Genomic DNA, 22,465 nt, shown 5'->3' with positions numbered 1-22,465 from the left:
GTGTCTTGTTAACTTAGGTTTCCTAGAGGTTAAAAAAAAAAAAAAGGCTCTGGAGCATTATTTCTGTTGAACTTTTTTCATAGTTTATATTCTGGGTGGAGGAAAGGTTAGGTGGCAACTTCCATTTTTCAGTCCTTATCACTTGTCTTTCCCTTAAAATTTGTCCTTTATCCTCGCTATCTCTCTCCCACGTAAGACACTTCACCTTCAGGACAATGGAAATTGTGTTTAAATGAGATCACAGTGACTCCAACCCGCTCTGAATGTTGCCTTGCTTTTTGACTGTGCAACTGAATCCTTATACAAAGAAATATTTGACTTTCTTCTGGTTCAGTGACATACCTGTACAAGGATCTCCTTCCCCTTTTCCTTAATAAAATTTTTTTTTAATCTGGCAGCTTTCTTTTAAAATTTAAGGAAGTAGCAAGAACCAAAGACAAAGAAAGGGGCTTGCAATTTGAAAATGAATAGACAGAAAATAAAGAACGCTGAGCAGATATTAGGTCTTTTGTTTTTAATCTACTGTAGAAAAAAACGTAAGAAAAGTCAATGCTGAAAGAGAAGGTACAATTGGAAATTTCTTCCAAGAGGAAGCTTATATTGCCAAGAAGAAAAAAAGTGTCCTGATCAATTTACCGATAAAAACAATACATTATGACACAGGCCACGATATTCTCCCTTCTTGGCTATAGTAGTTTTTCCCCAGTCCGCTCAAACGTATCCACAGATTCCTTCTTACCTCCATTTCCCCAGGTGGGCAAAGGCAACAGAACCACATGGACCGGGGCGCTGGAATCCCTTTGACATTCCTATGCTCTTTGATATGGCTTTTGATATCTTGACTCCCAGCCAACCAGTCAATATCTGTGGACGGGAACCATGTCTAAATTGGCTACTGTGTAGGTTCAAAAACTGTATGCTAACAGACCAACTTATTTCATTTCAAAGGAATGGTGCCTTCTGCCACATGAAGGATGAAGGGTAAAAGTTATGAAGACCGATGACGTTTTAACAAGGATATTAGAGTCAAGAGACAAATCTGAATCCTGCCTCTGTCCGTGACTAACTGTATGAGTCCAGGGAGTCACCAGGATTATCTCGTTTCCAGGTTCCTGTAAAACAGTAGTAACAAAACACTAATATTCACTTCATAAGGTAGATTGGGGGAACTGAAGGAGATGATGAACCTTAGGCTTGAAAACTCAAACAGGAGCTGGGCAGGTAAAGTGAGTGAATCAAGTAGACTGGGTATAAGACAATACATGGCAGCTGGGAGTCTCTGATTCCGAGGGAATGGTGGAGCCACACCCAATAATCCCAAGGCCTTCGGTCCCTCTAAACCTCTAAAAGGGCAGCTGTTTTATTCGGCTCCAGCCAGTTTCTGCAATGGAAAAAGTGGAGACCTGGTATTGCCAGATTTTTCCGGGAAGCTGGAAATCCGGACTTTTAAGTGAAACCTTCCAATTTTCAGTTGTTGGCAATTAATTCAAATGTAAAGTACTGTGCAAGCCAAACAAAACACATCTGCAGGCCCCGTAAGCCCAGGGAGCCTCCACTTGTGACCGTGGTAGATGCGAACGTGTCTGTAACAGAACCTGCCTCGTTACAGACATACCATAAAAGATTTCTCATTTTTTCCTTGTGTGTGATAGCCAGCATGAGAAAACAAAAATTGATTTGATCTTTCTAGAAAGGTATCAGGTTGCCCACTCGTAAGGCTCGGATTTATTAGTTAAGACACCTACTAACATGTTTACTGTATCTCACTGACCATGGAAATGTTTAGCCCGGTTATAGCTTGTGCTTTAGACAACATAATTGGATCCTGGGACTTTAAAACAGAAGTTGAATTTTTGTTAGAAAACACACACTTCAGAGATAGCCGAGACACTTCTAAATCACGTCACGGAAAATTCACCCTTTCTGATGCTGAGCTGAGTTCCTTTGGATTCTACTAAGTGAGCAGTTCCTGTCTGGATTATTTTTCTTTGTCTTCAGAGAAGGAGTATCTTGTTTGAACGGGTCCATCTTACTGGCGCTCCCTCCTTAAGTAGTTGAACTTACTTTTTAACTGTTACATGCCAACAAAACAGGTTGCTTAATTGGTTTGACCTTTCACAGTATTTTTTAATTTTTCAATCTTAGTTTCATAGTTCCATCTGGCCCTTTAAAACGACATCTGGTTAACTGTACTTAACCAGCTGATCACTGTACAGTTATTTTTAAATGTAATGTATGCTTAAACAGATGTTATTTTTATAGATGTGGATCTAAACTGCACTTGTGTACTTGCTACGTCTGCATAAACTCTTTCTGCAATTCCAATGTTGACACCCAAAATTACATGCCAGAATGCTTATGAACTCCTCTATTATGGTACTGCACTTCTGTGCTGCTTGTTAGGTAAACATCAATTCACTTCTTTTTTTCTCTCTTCATTGCACATAAATAAAACATTAGCATTTAGTTTATAAAGTGATGAACATTGTGCTGTGTTGGATTTAGCTTTATAAATACAACTGCTGTCAGCAAGAAAAAAGGATTTATTGAATAAATAATAAGAAAGCAAAGGGAAAATGAAAATATATATATTATGCAAAACATGGTGTCTGTCAACAGGTCACAGAGGAGCCTCCATGCTTTTGGTGTTGCTGTCGGAGATAACTGCATCTCTGACATGCTGCATCTGAAGTATTCTGGACCTTTCTCTCACGGTATGGGTCTTAGATTTAATCCAGGAAGCACGCTACAGAAAATGAATTTACTTTTTAGAACTCTGAAGGCTTGACTGTCTGGGGCATAATTAACATTTAGAACAATTTAAATGTCTCCTTACAAAAGCAAGGATGACGCTGAGAAGACCTGAGAAAAAGAAAACCTAAATGGTCATTCCATCCCACAGTTTTATTTTTATCTTTTTCTATCAGGAAAGAAAAATGCAAAGGTGACAGTAGTCTGTGCATCAATGGAAAGGTTTTCCAATCAGGAAAGCATCCTAACGTCCAGTCTATCTTGTTTCAGGGGAGAACGCGATCTCGCGGGACTAAGAGATCTCCAAAGACTATCAGCATGGGTAGAGTTTGCCTAGGACACCAGGTTGAGTCTGCCTTGGGACACAGAAAATGGTCACAGTTGAAAACAGTTTCCCGAGAACTTGAAAAGTCTCATTCTCAAGGTTAAAAATTGCTGTTATACATAATACCTCCGTAATTGATAGACATTTTCTCTCTCCAGAGTCCATTTTCTCTGAAAAACACCACTGAACATCTGTTCATAAACAGTCCTTCTGTGAAAACACTGACACAGGCCTTGAGCTTCTACAGGCTCAATTCCCCTGCCATGTGCAGATGGCACGATGTATTTATACAGCTGAAGCCTGGGTAACAGAAGCCCAGCCGTATCTCCAGGTAAGACTTCAGGCCAACACGTGCGGCTGTTCTCCGGCCTCGCCCCAAGTTGTCTGAGGGGTTCCTTCTGACACAAAGACAAATTGTTTCCTACTCATGTGTGGGATTCGTTGGAAAAATGACCTTCGGCAATCAATGTCTAACTCTACAGAGGAAAGGACATTTCTCATCTTTTAAAAAGATTCCACACATTAATGAAAAACTAATTAGGTGACAGAGGTATTTGGGAAACTAAGTAGGGCTGTGATGATTCGGTTGCTTTGTTTTTGGCACCTATGCTTTATGTGTGATGTCGAACAGGATTTAATTATTACCACTAAAAGCAAAAAGTTTGGGGTTAAGCGTGTAAAAAATTAACTCGCAACTTTTCAAGAATGACCACGAGGGGGGAACATGTCATTATAATGAAAGAAATGATTTCCCACATAACTTCCTTTCGCTTCTCCTGTTACACGTGAAATGGAGATGGGTACAAGGATTGGGCTTTTCTTTACTGAGGTTTTGAGGGGAAATACTCAAGAGGCTTGCCAACCCAGGTGAACTTTGGTTACTTTTCCAATCTGGTTTCCCTATTAATCACGGGGAGGCTGGTTCTCTGGCAATCTTTCTTAGAAGCTAGACAAATTCCAAGGACAAGCATAGCCAGCTCCTCACAACCTGGAGAAACATGGACTCTAAGTAAAAGCAGGATGCTGGAGCTTCCGGAGGGTTTAGGGGCCCCAAAGATCACCCAAATAAACAGAACAAGGGAGCTATGCACACGCATAACCTGGGTTTATTTGTACCTGTCTCTGTGACACAGCTGCATTGCACATGAGAGCTAGGATCAGGGAAACATATCTACGGTACCTTAATATAATATAAACTATTCATATTTTATTCTCCATGAACACCGCAGGCAAATTCTTGTTATATTTGACCAGCTGGGGTCAAAAACGTTACGCAGTGCTGGGTCTGTGCGTTTCAAAGATGCTTTTACACCATGTATGAACCTCCAACTTATTCAATAATCTTCAGATTGGCTTACCAGTTTAGTCTACAGAATCAACTCTGGTAGAGACTTGCAGGAGAAAAAAATTTTGCCTCTTGAGTATATGATGTTTAAGTGTCATATGTCACTGGAGGAAGGCAGATGAACTAGAGGACCTCTGGAAAACTTCTTCCAGGGGGAAAACTGTAGGAGTCTGTTTCTATATTATGGGAAAACCTCAGTGACATTTCCTGTTAGCCCTTCCCTAGTTATTCCTCACAAGAAACCCCAGCTAAAACAGAAGAAATAATCAAAATGAAAATAAAGTTGAACCTTTAAATCAGACACCAAGACTGCTTGTCACTAAGTATTGAATTGCACTGTGGTTTAAATGAAATTATACAGTTAGGAGTATTAGAAGTGACCAAATGCAAATCATGTTTTACACTTGAGAAAACACGTGTTACGTTAGGCCAAATTTTTCTGGTTTTGGTTATTAACTTCTCTTATGGATACTTCATTTTTTTTCCCCAGGAAAATTAAAAGTTGAGGGATGTACCTTCTCTTCTACCTGATGTATGCACATAATAATAGGAGCCTAAATTTGTTGGAAATATTTTTATCATATTCTACATTACCATAATATAATGGGTTCATTATGGCATTATTTATAATAGTGAGAAAAATGGAAAGAATACTAATATCAAATAACAGAGGCCTCATTAAATAACTATTGACATGGGAAAATTATGTCATACGTTAAGTGGAAATTATAAAGATAAGTAATTACATATACACTCTACAATCTCAACTAGGAATATGACATAGATAGGCATGGGAAAAAAACCTGGAAAAATATGCTAATGTATTAAAAATAACTATTTCTGGGTGGTAGGTTTATGGGTTATTTAAATTTTCAGCTTCTTATATTTAGGTATTTCCCAGATGTTTTACATTGAACGTATATTATTTTAATAAACAAAAAAATGTGGTGAAAACATAATAAAGATATTTCTCCTAAGAAATGCATTTGCTATCTTAACAAGCGGAGTTTTGGCACATTTAGACCAGAATATAAGTAGATATGGAGTATACTGAGTTATACTGTGGACAGAAATTTATGATATTTGGAAAGAGATGATTTAGGGGAGTCTTTTTCTTCCTAATAAGGTACCTTAGGATATAATCATAATTTGCTGCCTAGACACTGAAATGCATCCTAGGTGACCTTCCTGACGTTATTAATCTCTCCCTCCTCCCTCCCTCCCTTCCTTCCCCTCCTCGATAAATATTTTTTTATTGATTACTAACTCTGTGCCAGGTACTCAGAATAGGGGGTGAAACCCAGGAACTTGTAGCCTAGGAAAATGTCAATCAACAAGCAACAAACTATCCAATGAATAATGTCACAATTGTGACAAATAATAATGTCACAATCGTGAGAGCCGGTACACCTGAGGAAAGCAGGGGTGAGCAGTCCTGTCATTTGCAGACGAAGGGAAGTCCTCTATATGGCAGCAACATTTGTGCTGAGAACAGAAAGCATCAGAAAGAACTGACTGGTTCTACCAAAGGTGGGAGGATGCTCGAGGGAGCGTGCTGGTCCCACACGGAGTACTTGGCATTCCTGTCGCACACCCTCTAGGCACCCCAATAGGGTCTGACCCATAGGAAACACTCAAATATTTATGGAATTGGCTTGATTTGGAAGATATGCCGTTTAAGTCTTCAAAACAGTAGGACCTAGGCAGACTGCATCAAATCCTACCATTCTACAGGTAAACTGATTTCCACCTCTATAAAGGCCTGCCTTCCATGAGGTCCACCTGACAACCAGACATACTCTGACTCACTGTTCCTAAATACAGAGGCTTTACTTGTAGATTTATGGAGAACTTGGATAGTTTAAAATGTACCCTCCATCTAAATGTAGTGCAAGTTTATCTCTATATTGTGTCTTGACATACAGTCAGTAATACATGTAAGTATCAGGCTGTAAAATCATTACCGAATTCCTGGAATGCTCCAGTCAAATTTCTAATCATTATAATGCAGTGTCAAATGATCAGTTAGTAGTGTCAGCCTATGTGACTAGCTGCTTATAATTCTCAATGTTTGTCCTCAATAAAAATATTTGGGCTCAATCTCAAAATCGTCAAAAAGACTAGACATAGGTTGGCCCAAACCACTCATTCTTTTTGAATTTGTAGAAACTGCTTTCCACAAAGAGGATGCCCACACAGCTGGAAAAAAGCTGAAAGAACGAAAGAATTTTTGCTCTGATGGTTGCCAAGAGTGACTGTTCCCCACTGGGTTGGTGAAATCAAGCATTTGCACCCTTAATAATATAAACAGTTCTGTCCCTTGGCTTGGGGAGGGCAATAATTTATCTACTATTAATGAGGGAATATCACTCTCAAATAAGATCAAATTCAAGAACTAAGTAAATATGTACTTTGTGATCATGAGCAATAACATATTTTTCATAGAAGAATATCGAGTAAGAGAAGGTCAGTGATGACAAATATGGGAAATGATAAACCTTCCACCTCCAATGAAAACAAGACGTTGAACACGAAACTAATATTTCTAGTGCCTAGTATTTAAAAATCCATCATATATAACTATTGCCTTCCAGACGTGTATAATTGATCGTACTCACATCAATAGTAAGTTCCTTTTCAGTTTTTTTCTTACGTTAACTTCTTTTTACATGGTATTATTTTCCTTAAATGGCATTTCCACTGACAACTACACAGAATGCACTGTATAATTATCGTGTCTTCAGTTTCTTCTTCTACAGTTCTTTTTAATTACAAAATAATACCCTTTTGAAGCATGCATCTTTGATATCTTAACCATCATTGGGTCAATATAGCAGTGTGCTCATTATCAATATATTTTAATTATTTCATTCTTTCTAATGCCTCATTTTGTTTTCCATGAACTGCCAGGTAATTATGTTTGCATCAGGATAAATAATTAACGTTCTCTGGAGCAGAACGGCTATTACTTTCCTTTTTTCTTTTTCTTTTTTTTCCCCTCAGCCATGGCAACATAATAAATAGGCATTTACCTGGAGTGACTAAATGTGTTCTTTTCTTGGGGCAACAGTAACTTGGTGATTCAAGAACTGTTTTTGGTGAAGCTATGAATTACCCAGAGCCAAGGTTTCTGGCTTCCTAATTTCTCTTTAAACAGAGCAAAGCTGCTTTCATTAGACTGTTAAATTCTCCTCTGTCCTATTTCATGTCCTAATTCATCCCCTCAAAACAGGGTGTAGCTTCTTGAGGCTGTATGTGCAAAGGCTATTTACATGCATAAAATTACTTTACTATTTTCTCATTCAGAAAAATACACCTTTAAAGTAAATCCTGACTATATAAGGCAAGAAAAACATGAATGCTTTCAAAAACACTGATTGAGAAGAACTTATGAGTGAGTCACAAGTTCAAAGACAAAGTAAAACAAGGTGAATGAAGTTCAGTAGGGGAGGCTTTAGAGAAAGACCACGAGATAGGTGAACGGAGCAAAGCAAGGTATGGCACAGATCACAGTAAATTTCATTTCTTCATTGTGTGAAAATTGCATCCTAGCAATTTGGAGTATACATTCCTCTAAAGTGTTACTGCAGAAGGAAGGGAAAGGTACTCTAGTACTAGTTGTGTGACCTTGTGCAAGTTACTTAACCTCTCTTTGCTACAGCTTTCTCATCTGTGAAGTAAAGCTAATAAGAGCAAATGAGCACATTTCTATAACGCCAGTTTCGTAATGCAGGTTGTTATTTAAAGACAGCTTTCAGGCCTACAGTTCTTCAAGCTAAACATCCCAACGTCTTCGGTCATCCCTCAGATCAGAGGCTTTCAAAGAGCCTCACCACTTTGGTCACTCTTTTGTCTGTGCTCAAGTTTGAAGGTCTCTGATGAACTCTGGATGCTCCAAAAAGCGTCTGAACTGCAGAGAGCAAAACAGGGTAACTCTCCTCTCCCCTTTCATCCAACCAGAAAACTTAAATAGTCATGCTTTTAAATATGCAGCTTTCTGGTTTGATCTGTTTTTCTTCCGCCCTTTGTATTATTAAGTCTTATAAATGTGTTGCTGACTCTTTTCAGCGTCCACACATCTGCTGATGACTGGGCTTAGTGCCAGTGACACAATGTGGTAACGCCTGTTCTAATCCCTGCCTTTGTGACAGAGTTAAAGTGGAGACAGCCAAGGGTTCGCCTTTATTTTTGATAAGTCAATATTCTCATATACGTACAAGAAATAACTATATGGTAAGTCAATAAATCCCCCATTAGGAATGAAAATAGAAGAACCAGATTTTCCCTTTAAACCAATTAAGTGAGACGCAACAGGAGAAGAGCTGTTTATGGACATTTTAAAGACCATGATATGGGGAAGGGGACAGTTTACTTGAAGTGCTAATCTGAGATTGGTTGGTCCAAATTACATACCAATACTTACTGTAGAAAAAGAAACTTCAATAAAAGGTTGAATTTCATGACTCCTATGGAACAATTCTGCCTAAGATTTATGGGGTAAGTAAGTATGGTCATTCCTGGATGATATGACAAATAATACTACCACATTTTATACTCTGAACCCTAGACCTAGATTAAGAATAGGGCACTATCTAATCCTCATACATATTTCACTAAATGCATGCTTATGTCGTTTCAGAATCTCACCTGTCCTAAAACCATGTTAATTCTTTTATAATTCATACAAAAATATAAATGAGCACCTACTGACTGCAAGGGAATGCTGGGTTTTGATAAGAGCTTGTGTAATAGCATTTAGCCAGTATAATGTCAAACATATAATTGTGTCGTCTTTCATGAGGGATTTGCTACATTGCATGGTTCAGATCCGAGTATCTGTACTTCCTTCTAGAACCCTGCAAATCTCCACTCCTACCATTTGCAATATTTAAAGAAGAGGCAAAAAAGGAAAAAAAGAACAACAAAAAAACTATGAAGTAATTTCATGCTCAGTGATATAAAAAGTGTTTCATCTTTCACAGAAAGAGTTTTATTCTGGGACTTAGGTAAATTCCAATGTAAAGAAAAATTTGCAGTTTCCTCTATGCTCCAGCTTATTCAAATACAATTTTTCCAATACTGCTATCTGAGGCAATATATAAGAAATCTTTAAAATGCACAGTTAATTTAATTATTATCATTTGTACTTTATTAAACAACCCCTTCCTAATAAGAAAATTTAACAAGAGGAAAATATGAAGAATTACTAAGACTGCAAAGATTTAAATCAGACAATTCACATATTTAAGACAGCCTGAACCTCTTAAGTACTGTCATTTGGAGGCTGATGACAATGTAAACGAACACTTTTAAACAAGATCAGGCAACATAATTTTGATCTTTGTATGTTCATCGAATCAGAGAGAAACTAATACACTTCAGGAAAACAGAAAAATTTTTAAATCCTGGTAGTAATGTGATTTTAATAAAAGGCTCTCCCATGTAAAGGCTCACCCATTTCTTAAAATGGGTGCTGTCCATTCAGTAACAGCACCAATTTTAAGAAATGGTTAAAATCCTCTAGCAGCATAAAGATTGTCATTGTTTATCTTGTAAAATCATCTTCAGAGCAGCAAGATAATGCTTAGTTTTACAAGATCCATGCCTCAGTGGTGCGTGTTTATAACCAAGTAACAGATCTAGGGCAAGAAACCTACATAGTCAAACTAAATATCTAAGAAATCTGATGCAAAAAAAGGGGAGTTTGCCCACATCAGTTTTAAGCTTTGTATCTCAGAAATCAGATGGTTCTACCGTACTGTAAAAGTACTGTGAGCCACCACAAAGTTGTCTTCAAATGGATTCAACTGAATCTGGCATTTATATACAGTCACTCTGCTTTCATTATCTCTTACCTCATGTTCTCACTTTGTTTGTGACTTTATTTGTAAAACTGAGCTGCATTCACGCTTGGAAATAAACATTTTAGGTACTCCCAAAAGAAAGAACTCCAACTAAAGAAATACTTCAAAATATTTGAAATGATAGGGCATAAATTTTTCCCTGATTTCCAATGATATGAGATTACAAATATAATAATGTTCTTTCTCCAAAACTGTTTTAAAAAAACAAAAAAATATAACATGTATACCTCTTGGGAGAAAAGGCTGAGAGTGTTGCCTTTAGCAGACAAGTAGAAGGGAAAATTCTGTCTGAATAAACTTTTCAAAAATTGCTTCTTTGCACGTTATAAGTTTTCTCTATACTGGCTGAACACAAAGAGGTTAATAATCTTGCACAGGACAATGGTGCTAGCAATTCAGTAACTGAATAAATATTCCCAATAGAAGGACCCATTTTCTATCAGAAATAACAGAACATGTAGAAGTAATATTCATTGAGGAAAACACAATTTTTTGTATATATCTGAAGGGACAAAAGGGTAAATCAATTGGGGACCAAATGTGGAGCTGAGAGATGACCGAATGTACAAGCTGTGGTCTTGTCTCTTTACACTGACCAGTGACGATGGGGCAGCAGGGACCATCAATATTCAGAATTCTGAACGGCTCCAAGTTTTTTGAAATTTTTTGAAATTACAGGATATGTAGTCACTGACAACTAATCTTAATTTTTTAATGTGAAATTCTATGATCAAAGTTTTCACACTCCAAGAAGGCGGAAGATATTATTACATTATCTTCTCAACAAATTAATATTCTGAAATCTGTCAGGGTACCAAAAAAGTAATGTAGTCCTATATTTTCCAATACTCTCTAAATTATTCAGGTAAAGAATACAGAAGAATATTTTGCACGTAAAGAGAAACTTAATGTCAAATGTGGTAAAACATAAAACTCTTTACAAATTATACTTTTGTAAAAATTTGCCCCCTGCACTCTTCGTCTGTGCCCACGTATTATTCACATTTAACTTTTGCTTGCCTCAGACTACAGATTCTGGCATTGGAGGTTCTGGGTTCAAACCTTAGCTCCACTATTCACTGGCTTGCTAACCTCAGACAACGTATTTGTTCTCCGAGCGCAGCTCTACCTCTGTAAAAATGGAAATTACAGTCTACATAAGAGTTCATGAAAAAAGATCAATAAATTCAGCTGCTATGTTATCTTTTTATTACCATTATTACCATTACTACTACTACTCCTCTAATTATTAATCCCAAAATTCTCATTAAAATACTTTCCTAAAAACAACAGATGGAATATTTTTAACGTGGAGAAGAGCACAGTTATTTGAATGATTTTAATCTGTGTCACAGCTTTGTGAGGTCCTACCTTTGTAATTTAAAAAATATCATGATTTCTAAGTGAACATTTGGTTTCCTATCTGTAAGAAGGGGATATGAATGTTTGCCTCTGGGTTTTCAGCGAATTAAATATGATTCTGTATGGAAACCATCAAACACCCTGCAAAGCCTAGTAACTGTGAGGAAAGTAAGCAACTACAACTTTTGAAAGAAAAGATATTACCATTAAAGGTCTATAAATATTGTGGCAATGAAGCAATTTTTAGGATTTATGTGGGTTTTATCTGTCAGCTTCTCTCGACACACTGTGGTATTAAACGTATTACATTAAGTAGTTGAAATCAGATTGAATACAATTCATTCTGGTCCACTTGCTGAAACATGCCAATCCAATGTTTTCCAATTTTCTCACCTAATATTTCTCTTGTCCTTTGGGGTCATGGGGTAATTTGTGCAGGGAAAATAACCATTGTAAAACTGATCAAAGTGTGACTACGAATGCGGCCTTAGGACAAATGATTTGAACCCTTCCTTATCAAAACATCTGCAAATGTTCTCGTATATGTACGAGTCAATGAGGGAATATACGCTGAATGAATTCCCTTCTCCCTCAGAACACCTGATACACACCTGACACATATAATCGAATTCCAGAAAAGCTGACAAACGATGGGAATTTTTAGGAATTAATAAATCACCTAATAAGACAATATTCAAATCTTAGAAAGCCAGAAAACATTTTGCATAGTCTTAACTATAAATCCATTTTGCAATTTTCAGTCAATATTCTGGCTCTCAAAATATTACTGTACATAAATATTGCTTTTGCACCTTTTCCAGAATTATGTATGGTGGTCTATAAACCTCCCCATAATGTAGGCCACCAAAGGTCATTTACATGCAGTTTTAAATAATCTCAGCTTGATTTCTGTCATGTATTGGCATAGTTCATGTTTTTTTAGACATGTGTTTTTATTTTAAAAGAAGATCTACATCTTATTTTGCTAACTGGAGCCTTAAGTAAAAACAGGTAAAGTATTTGCTTTGACTGTAATGAATAATATGTTTCTTTCTTTGTGTATGTGTGTGCAGTACATATCTCTTATTGAAATTAAGCTTTAAAATTACAATGTAATGAAAAATGGGATGATTGGTTGACTTTTGCCATCTTTTTGTTCTAACTGATTGTCATAAGCTAAGTCACTGCTTGATGCTTTGCCCATACATTTTAATGATTACAAATGAGTAGGCTGGTCCTGGCCCATTTCACGTGTATGTGTCATTTAAGTGGAGTTGCGGTAAAGAAACACAGAGCAAAAAAGTGACAAGTTCCTTCTGAAAATCTAAATGTGAAGATATGCCTGATAACATAACTGTCAAAATGGCAAATAGGAAAAAATATTCTAAAATCCAAATGGAATATATTCCCGAAGGTTGGATAATATGGTCCATGTATCTACTACATACACTGAGGGCTCCTGATCTATTTAAAGATCCAATCTCCATCTTCACATTCTGTGTAACCTAATCTTAATGCTCACAAGTCTAGGTTTTCAGCTCCGTGGTTTTACTTTCATCGATTTATTGCTGTTTCTATTTTTCTAAATCAAGTTTCTTATTCAATTATAAATAAAAGTATATGTTGATGGTGGTATTCTAAACATATTACTTTGAATAATAGGAGTGTTTATTTCCTTTCAACTCTAAATGACATACTTGGTACTAGTTAAATGTTCTCTGACAATATAACAAAATATAAATCACCTGGTGGAACCCACATCCTAAAATATAACCCGGTCCATACTCATATGAACTCATGGAAAATTCTTTTCTGCACTGTTTGAGAGTGTATGCTTGATGTTTTACTATTGTTTATTTTTCAATAACTAATCACCCTTCTTGGTCTTCCAAAAGTTCCTGGTATTTCACTAGTTTACACATCGATTGAATACCGTTCCCAGGATTGCTTTTGGCTCTAGGCCAACAGCTGTGATAATCATCTATAAGATTTATTCCAGGAGGGAAGTGTTATAAACATAAGGATTCACAAGGCAGCATGCTAAAAATGAATACTAATGCTTTCGATGAGATGCTTGAAAACTTTTTGTGCCTTCAGTGAGTGCTAATGTCAGTCTTTACACTCTTCAACTCCATGTGAGCTTTGATTTTGCGGAAAAATGGCATGTTCACTAGATTTGGTGATTTGATATTTGCATTAATCATTATGAGCCGGTTTAGCAAATTGAAATGATTTAATTTCACAAAGGCAAATATAGAAAAATCACAGAGAATAATTTAAAAGCCCCACCTTTATGGAAATTAAGGGATTAAGTGCTATGCATGATCTGACACATTTACTGCAATAGGATATATTATTATATGGGTTGATGGGTGGAGTCAAAGTATAAAGGAAGCCAAAAAAATTCAAAGGGAAACAGTTGGCAGGTAAATACACTGAGCTAGAAATTAATAATAAGGAGAAATGGGGTGAGTGGAAAACAGGACGCACAATCAATTCTTAAAGACAAGACACAGAAATAAAGAAAAGTAACTCAGAGTTTATCGGTTGAGAAGAAAAGGTTGCGGAATATTAATCTTAAGTGGGGCAAAAGAAAATAGATGCCACTGAAACATCGGAAAGGTATAGAAATAGAATTCAATTAAGGTAATTTACGGCTACACAAAGACAGGTGTTTGGGGAAATTTGGGGGGCTGCAGAAGAATTAAGGAAGAAGTCTAGAAAGCACAGTGTCAAAACTACAAGACTAAAATGCTTTCCACTGTATTCATCCCTTTGGTGGGCTCTACGGGTACCCTAAGGTCATTCAGAGTTCACCAAAACTTCCCGAGGAAACATCCTCAGATTTCCCAAACATGTGTTGAAAAGCTCTCTTAATTTTTCCTTTTCAGTATGTATCACCACTTGCAATTAATTATTCACCTGTGTCATGACATAACTTTCTCTCCCACAGGAATATAAACAACAGAAATTCTGGTAGGGCAACCTCACCATTAGAGCACAGAGTTTACTGCAGCACCTGGAGGACAGCAGGCATTCAGAAACAATTTTTGAATGAAAAAAATAAACAAATGAATGACTACACGGTTGAGTGAAAGGGCTAGCTTCCCCATGTTCAGTAATCCTGCCTGAAATTAGGAGTTAGAGTAACAGGAAGAGAAAGGAAGGGTTAGGTACAAAGACAAAGAAGGATTCTTAGGAAGGGCTGGCCGATAGTTGGGAAGGAGGCAAAAGAAAAGACCTGGGGAGATAGAGCTTTAGAGGTTGAAAAGAATAAAGGTAGACAGTGAAGGAGATGTGGAATAGAGGAGATAAACAGAAATTATAGTTGAAATGTAATTCCATACCAAAAGAGGCATCTAATAAAATATGTTGCAACACTTATATGTCTTGAATATTAAAATCTCAAATATTGTAAACATTGAAATTATAAATAGGAAAATCATAAATTCTTATACTTTTGGCTTTTCTCCAGTTCTTTTTTTCAAGCAAACTTCAAATGAAAGGATGACAATAGTTCTCATTTACTGAGTGCATATTATGTGCCAGCTACTGTGAGATTCTTGCGTGTGTCTTGTTAATCCTCATGATGACAATAGGTGGGAATTACTATTGTTATCTATGTATTCTGGCTTTACTAGCTCATTTTCTCTCTCACTCTAGGACTATCCACAGCCCGTATCCCAAACCCTACTCCCCGGAAATTCTTTTTTAAGAAGTCTGCTTGGGTCCTGAGTGTTGCCAGCTCTTTACAGAACTTGTTTGACCTGATCACAGACCATAGAGTGAGCATGTGAAGATCAGATTTAGAATGGCATTGCTGACACACTACCACCCTAAGGATATCTCTGGTGTCTTTCCCTGCAGAATGATTCCTAAGAGAAAGCAACTTATTAAGTGCATAGCTGTGCCAGCCAGGTGCATCCGAAACTGTAGCCCACAGCTGCTAAAAGCAGAAGCAGTGGCATGAAATGGGTGTGTTTGATGACGTCCTTTCTGCCTATCCAGTTAAGCCGCTCCCCTGTCTCTGCAGAGCACCGCAAGAGAACATCCCACTAAGAAGGGGGGTAAAAACAAAACTTTTCACCTAACCCTGAGAATACAAGAGATTTCCTCAGTTGTAGGGCATGGGGAACAAAGATGCTGAGGTGACAGAATAAGGGTCACATTGAAAGGTATAGTGAAAGGGCCCTTCATTCAGAAGTACAGTTAATATCCAGCCACCCAGCCTTCATCTGAACAAGCAATGCCCTGGAATCAACTGAGAGCTAATTCGGTGCCCTCCAAATCATGCAGTTGCCATTCAACTGAGCATCATTTATGCCAGCTCAAAAGAGCCATGTTACTCACGGAAATCTCATTTTTTCATATTAAACACTGGAAGAGATTTAACAAGAATATAAAGGATCTGGGCTTCCCTATTGGCTCAGTGGTTGAGAGTCCGCCTGCCGATGCAGGGGATGAGGGTTCGTGCCCTGGTACGGGAAGATCCCACATGCCGCAGAGCGGCTGGGCCCGTGAGCCATGGCCACTGAGCCTGCGCGTCCGGAGCCTGTGCTCCACAACGGGAGAGGCCACAGCAGTGACAGGCCCGCGTACCGCAAAACAAATAAATAAATAAAGGATCTGAATGAGCTATATGTATCAAATATGAATACTACAAAGTGATTGAATATATATTTACATACATACATATATGTATGTAAATATATATTTAAATATACAGTACTTAATATTATAAGTACATACATACATACATATATGTGTGTAAATATATATATTTATATATACAGTACTTAATATTATAAGTACTGTATATATATTGTACTTGAATTAGAGACAGCCTAGAAGAAAAGCCTTAAAATTACAAAAATGCCCATTTCTTCATTTTAAGTCTAATACAAATACAATCAAATGTATAATGGAAGCTGGAGAAGGTGACAGAACAGTTCTAAACTTCAGTAACTCTTCACACTCAGCTTTCTTTCCTCCTGCCTCTTTCACAATCTTAACACACATACGGCAGCTAAAATGGACCTCTCAGTGTTTCCTGAATAAGTGCTGTCCCCTTTCTTCCTGGTGGGTAGTCAACTTGAACTCATTCCTCCGGACCTCTTTCAAGTATCAGTGGCACAGCACAGCATTGAGAACAAGGGCTCCAGGAAATAGGTACCTGGGCTTTATGGTTTCTTCCAGGTGTTGTGAAGTTGGACAATTAACTCACCTTCTCTAAGCCTCCTTAAGCCCAACTCTAAGACCGAGAAAATATCTGCACCATACATCCGGAGAGTAGAAAAAAGAAAGCCTAGGAAAGTGCTTGGTAGTGTCCACTGGATACATGCAATCACGATACCTGTCCTTCTCAACTCTCTTTGGAAAGGAAAGGCTGCTAGGGAGACGATTCAATCCCACTTCTCAGTAAACTGAACTGAAAGGACTGAAAAAATTTCCCTGGTGGGAATAAAAAGAGTAAAGGGAGAAGAGAATGTGGAGACAGGCAAACTACATTAATAGAGGATCACCAAAACAAAGTGTTTGTACAGCTTGATGTCAAATAATATTGATGGGTGAGACTGTTCAGACCCAACCTTCTGCAGAAGACAACTGAAAATACTGAAAAAACAATTTTAACACCTTCTTTGGCACTTGAATTTGCTAATAAGGTAGTAAGGAATTATCACAACAGCAACTGAATGGAAGTGGGAACCCAGATAGACAGTGGACCCTCAGAGAACTTGTATAGCCAAGAGAACCTGAGCTGTAATTTTGGAGATTTCACTGGATCCAGAGAATTCAAAGCTGGGTCTCCCCAAAATACAAGGTCTAGGAAGACAGCTTCCCTTCTTACCACTGAGACCCAGCAGGGCTTCACCCTCTAGGTAAGCACAAATCCAAGCACAAATCCACATCCCTTCCAAACCCAAAGGCCTTACAGGAAATTGTCCTGTTGCTGAGCAGAGCAGGGACAGAAAACCATCTCTGAGAAATGACAACCATGAGCCTGTTGCTACAGGGATATTCAAGAACAAGTGAGAACACCTGGCTGGTCCAAAAATCTTCTTGCCCCTAAATCCTCAGGCCTTGAACTGTTCTGTATTATTATTGTTGTTATTATTATTGCAAAACACATAGAACATAAAAATTTACTACTATAACCATTTTAAAGTGTACAATTAATGGCATTAAGTACCTTCACAATACTATGTAACTATTACCGCTAGTTCCAAAACATTTTCATCACCCCAAATGGAAACCCCATACCCGTTCACTGAATTGCAAAGGTTCAGATACTGGAATTATCAAGGGCACATTATAAAACAACGCATTAGGGGCTCCCCTGGTGGCGCAGTGGTTGAGAGTCCGCCTGCCGATGCAGGGGACACAGGTTCGCGCCCCGGTCCGGGAGGATCCCACATGCCGTGGAGCGGCTGGGCCCGTGAGCCATGGCCGTTGAGCCTGCGCGTCCGGAGCCTGTGCTCCGCAGCGGGAGGGGCCACGACAGTGAGAGGCCCGCGTACCGCAAAAAAAAAAACAACAAAAAACAATGCATTAAATTTTTTTTTTAATTTAAACTTTATGCAACGAGTTGGATTAACAAAAAGTACTCAATAAATAATAAGATAGTTGGAAAGTAGATAAGGAAAAAATTAGGAAATCTGCATGAAAATGCATAAAGTTGGGCACACCAAAAACTAGATAATATCAGGTACCTGAATAATCATTCTATGTCTTGGAGAATATATTTAATATTTTTAATTCCCCGAGATCCTACATCTGATCTTTCTCAAAATATTATTACTCCTTAATATTATATTGTGCTTGATATTGAGCTCCTGACCAATTATAACATTGTTCTTAGGTGAAAATATTAGCTACTTTATGATATTCAGTATTTCAAACATATTCCTGCAATGTGTTAGGATAAAAGACAGACATTGTTGTATAGTTCATTCTGTAAGCTCTAAGATCCATGGAAGGACTTGGAAATGGAGTAAAATCCACTAATGTAGGGCCAAAAAGCAGGTGTAAAATATTAAAATCTAGGAAGTCAGGTAGCTATTAAAGCTTACTTTTATTTATAAAATTAAACATGGGCACAAAAGCAGGTGAATAAAATTTAACAGGCAAGCAAATAATAAAATTCAGGGTATTTTAAAAATTATGACAAATACCTTGAGGTGTTTTATTTGACTAAATTTTTAAGAATTCTGTCCAAATGTGATCCCTAACCTCTTCCTGATAAGTGTATGCACAAGGCCAAATCAATTGAACGAAAAATGAAAACTTAACCCATCACTAGATTGCCTTGTCTCCAGAATGCTACATATCCAGATGATCCGTGTCAGCATAGCTTGTATCCTGTTATATATCCACCCACAATGGAAAACGAGGTAAGCATGAAAGACTGCAAGGAAAAAATATAATTTTTATCATCAAATTAATATAGCAAGATATTCCATAATATGATATACACTTAGGCAAAACTGGTTCTATTCGACTCCCGCCTACTTGAAGAAAGAAATATCGATTTCTTATCTCACGTGACCAAAAACTATACAAAACTTTACGTTCAAAACTGAAGATGCGTAACAGAAATTAAACAAAAATAGCTGAACACAGGCAGTCCTCGCCTTGCCTGGCGTTGGGTTAACTGAAACTCACACACTGAGTCCTCTCTAAATCCAGCACTGCCTGTGTTCTGCACAGCTATTTTGCACAAATATAAGCACACGCCAAGGAGCAAAATGTAATAGTCTCACTATGTGGGTGAGATATGGAACTCTCTGAGCTATTTAAATTGTTCTCTGTTTTCCCAAATACCATTCTGTTTTTGTAAAATACGGAGGGAGGAAAGGAATTTCATTTGCACACAGTTACAATGATTAATAAAAAAAATGCTGTTTTTATCTGAAACTATTATTCTGGGGTCTATTTAATGTGGCTGAACAGACACAGATTACCATATATAACCTTAAGTGAAACTGAAAATACTCATTCCCGCGAGCTTTATTTTATACTATGAATTCAGTTAAGTATCTCCTATTCTGAAAGGCTCTCTTTTAAAAGGGACTCTACAAGCACAAACAGATGGATTAATTACATTAAAAACTGACATGTTAAGCATAAAGTTAAAGAAGCCAAACTTATGCAAATAGAAAATTTATCATTTAATACCCAATTGAATCTAAATGAATTCTTTTTTTTACTGTCATCAGGTTTCAAAACATTTCAGGCATGGGATAAGAGGCAATTTATCTGGCATCACAGAACTCTGAGAAAATAATGTGTCCTTCCTTTTAGATTCTGAGCAGAATCAACTCCTATGTATAGACTAATAAAAATAATAAAAAAAACTTTAGGATAGAGACTCATTTTAGAGGGCAGGTCAACGTAAGGAAAATACAGACCATTCATTTCCCCAAATCAGCATTTTCTTTTCCAAACCTCATTGTCCTTATCTCATATTGCTGGAAAAATAGCAATTACAGAGTAACAGAAGGTTTGCTTTTCTCCAGAGCACTTTCATGGGCAGAGTCACCAATTAAAAGTATTGCCAGATTTCAAACGATATCATAAAAGACAAGTAATTTTTTCTTTCTCATTTTTATAAATCACAAGGAAGGAACATAACTATCTACTATAAGCCATAAATTTATTAAATTTCTCTACTTATAACTCACTTATTTGCAAAACGGTAACTGTTAACTACCCCCACCACATACGCAGTGCAGTGGTTAAGAACACAGACTCTGAAGCCAGACTGCCTCAGCTCACATCCCACTTCTGTGATTATCAGCTATACAACCTTGGGCAAGGTTACTGAACTTTGTCTCAGTTTTTTTCATCAGTAAAATGGAATAATAATAGTTAATATCTACCCTATATGGTTAAGAGGATTAAGTGAGTTAACCATAAAAAGCACAGAGATGAACATAATAAACACTCAATAAACATTGCAAAAAGAAAAAGAAAACAATCACAGACATCTGGGTGATGACAAAACTATGGTAAATGGATAGATTTCCAACTTGACGTAATTGTTTAGAATCTTCCTGTTTATTTACCATTCTATTTCTAATCCTCCTCTTCCAAAGTGTCCTATTTGGGTAACAATAGGGTAGGGCCCATATTTTATCTTATCTTCAAAACTCTGCCAACTTTTCTCAGTCACAACAGGAGGAGAGCATGAGAGGAGAGGCAGGCACACATCGCAATCTGCAGGGCGTACTGTGAGCTGGCAGATGAGTTATCTGAAAAGGTTCGATGGTCACTTTAACCCAGAGACTAGTTCGCATACACTGACCCAAAGAAATGATTTGTTCCTTACAGAACAGCAGCATCCACAGTTTAGCAGCTGTCAAGGAAAATGGGGCTCTTTTAAAGCCAAGTCTAGAGTTGGAAGTTTTATAAAAAACCAATTAAAACAAGACTTGGAAAATTATTTAAACAAATTTGTCAATAATGATCTCATATTTGCATGTGCAAATCTGAAAACTCCCTTATGAACATACCAAATGTGAAGACTTCTTCTATTTGCAATAATAACTTAATAATGGCTGCTATTGAAGATATGGTAGCATTGTGATAAACCCTCTGTATGGATTATGTCATTTAATTCATATAGCTCTGTAGGGCAGTAACTATTAAACCTTATGACATAAAGATTTCAAGTTACTCATCAAGTGGCCATAGTCCAGATCTGAAATTAGAGTCTTCTGACTTAAGAGTCCATGGTCTTAAGCCCTGTTCCATAGTCACAAATTTTTGTAAATTATTTGCTTGATCAGATTCCTCTTCCTGTAGAAATTATCACGGTGCCCTTTCTAACCTTACTCAGACAGTAGAGAATTCAGCTTTTCTGGCAAGAGGTACCTCCACCTGAAGAATTTCCAGGGGACATCTCTGCGCTACCTGGAACCTAAATTCCAGAGAACTGGGTTTATTGTACTCTAATTTTATTCTTTAGATGTCAACCCTGTTTCGGACATAAAAGAGCATGAACTTTTGAAGCAATTTTCAAGGACTTCCGATCTTTTTCCCTTGTTAGAACTTTCAAGTACTGAGATTTGAATTATATGCCAAATTCTCAAATCAGATGTAAAAACTCTGAAAGACTTAAACAGCTTTCAAGATCAAGTTGAGAGGCTAGATATATCTAAAGGGGAAATGAAATGGATTCAATTTTCATGTTAAAATTCAAGTTATTTAAACTTAGCTGAGGTGGTTAGTCGCAAGGTTTGTGTGTGGAAAACAGACAAAAATATTCAGTCCATTTTAACAGCGAGAATATACAGACTAGATGGAAAATTTAATGTGTGCATCTTTCTCCTGGTTTTCTTCTTTGTTATTAGTATTTCAAACAACAGCTCCATGCTGCCAAGTCATCACACTACACGGAATTTAGAACTCTTAAAATGGGCACATGCTTTCAACAGAAAGATTCCCTTACCATAGTATCAGTAATTTCAGGCACCTTATTTGAATGTCCGTGGAAATTTAGGTTGCCCCTACAATATAACAACTTCCAAAAGTAGAAATGTGGTTCTAATATAAATGCTTGCAAATATTACTGTCGTCCTCTCTTGGGCTACATTTATTTCTGAAAAATGAAAATGATAGTTTTATTTTAGCAAGAGCAAGTATGGAAATCCTTAATTTAAAAGACACTGGTATACCTCGCACCAGTCAGAATGGCCATCATCAAAAAATCTAGAAACAAGAAATGCTGGAGAGGGTGTGGAGAAAAGGGAACCCTCTTGCACTGTTGGTGGGAATGTAAATTGATACAGCCACTATGGAGAACAGTATGGAGGTTCC

The sequence above is a fragment of the Delphinapterus leucas genome, chromosome 10 (genome assembly GCF_059928025.1).
Source record: "Delphinapterus leucas isolate spDelLeu-1000000601 "Yukka" chromosome 10, BTC_Dleu_Yukka2, whole genome shotgun sequence".
NCBI lineage: Eukaryota > Metazoa > Chordata > Mammalia > Artiodactyla > Monodontidae > Delphinapterus > Delphinapterus leucas.
Note: the sequence above shows the minus strand (reverse complement) of the source record.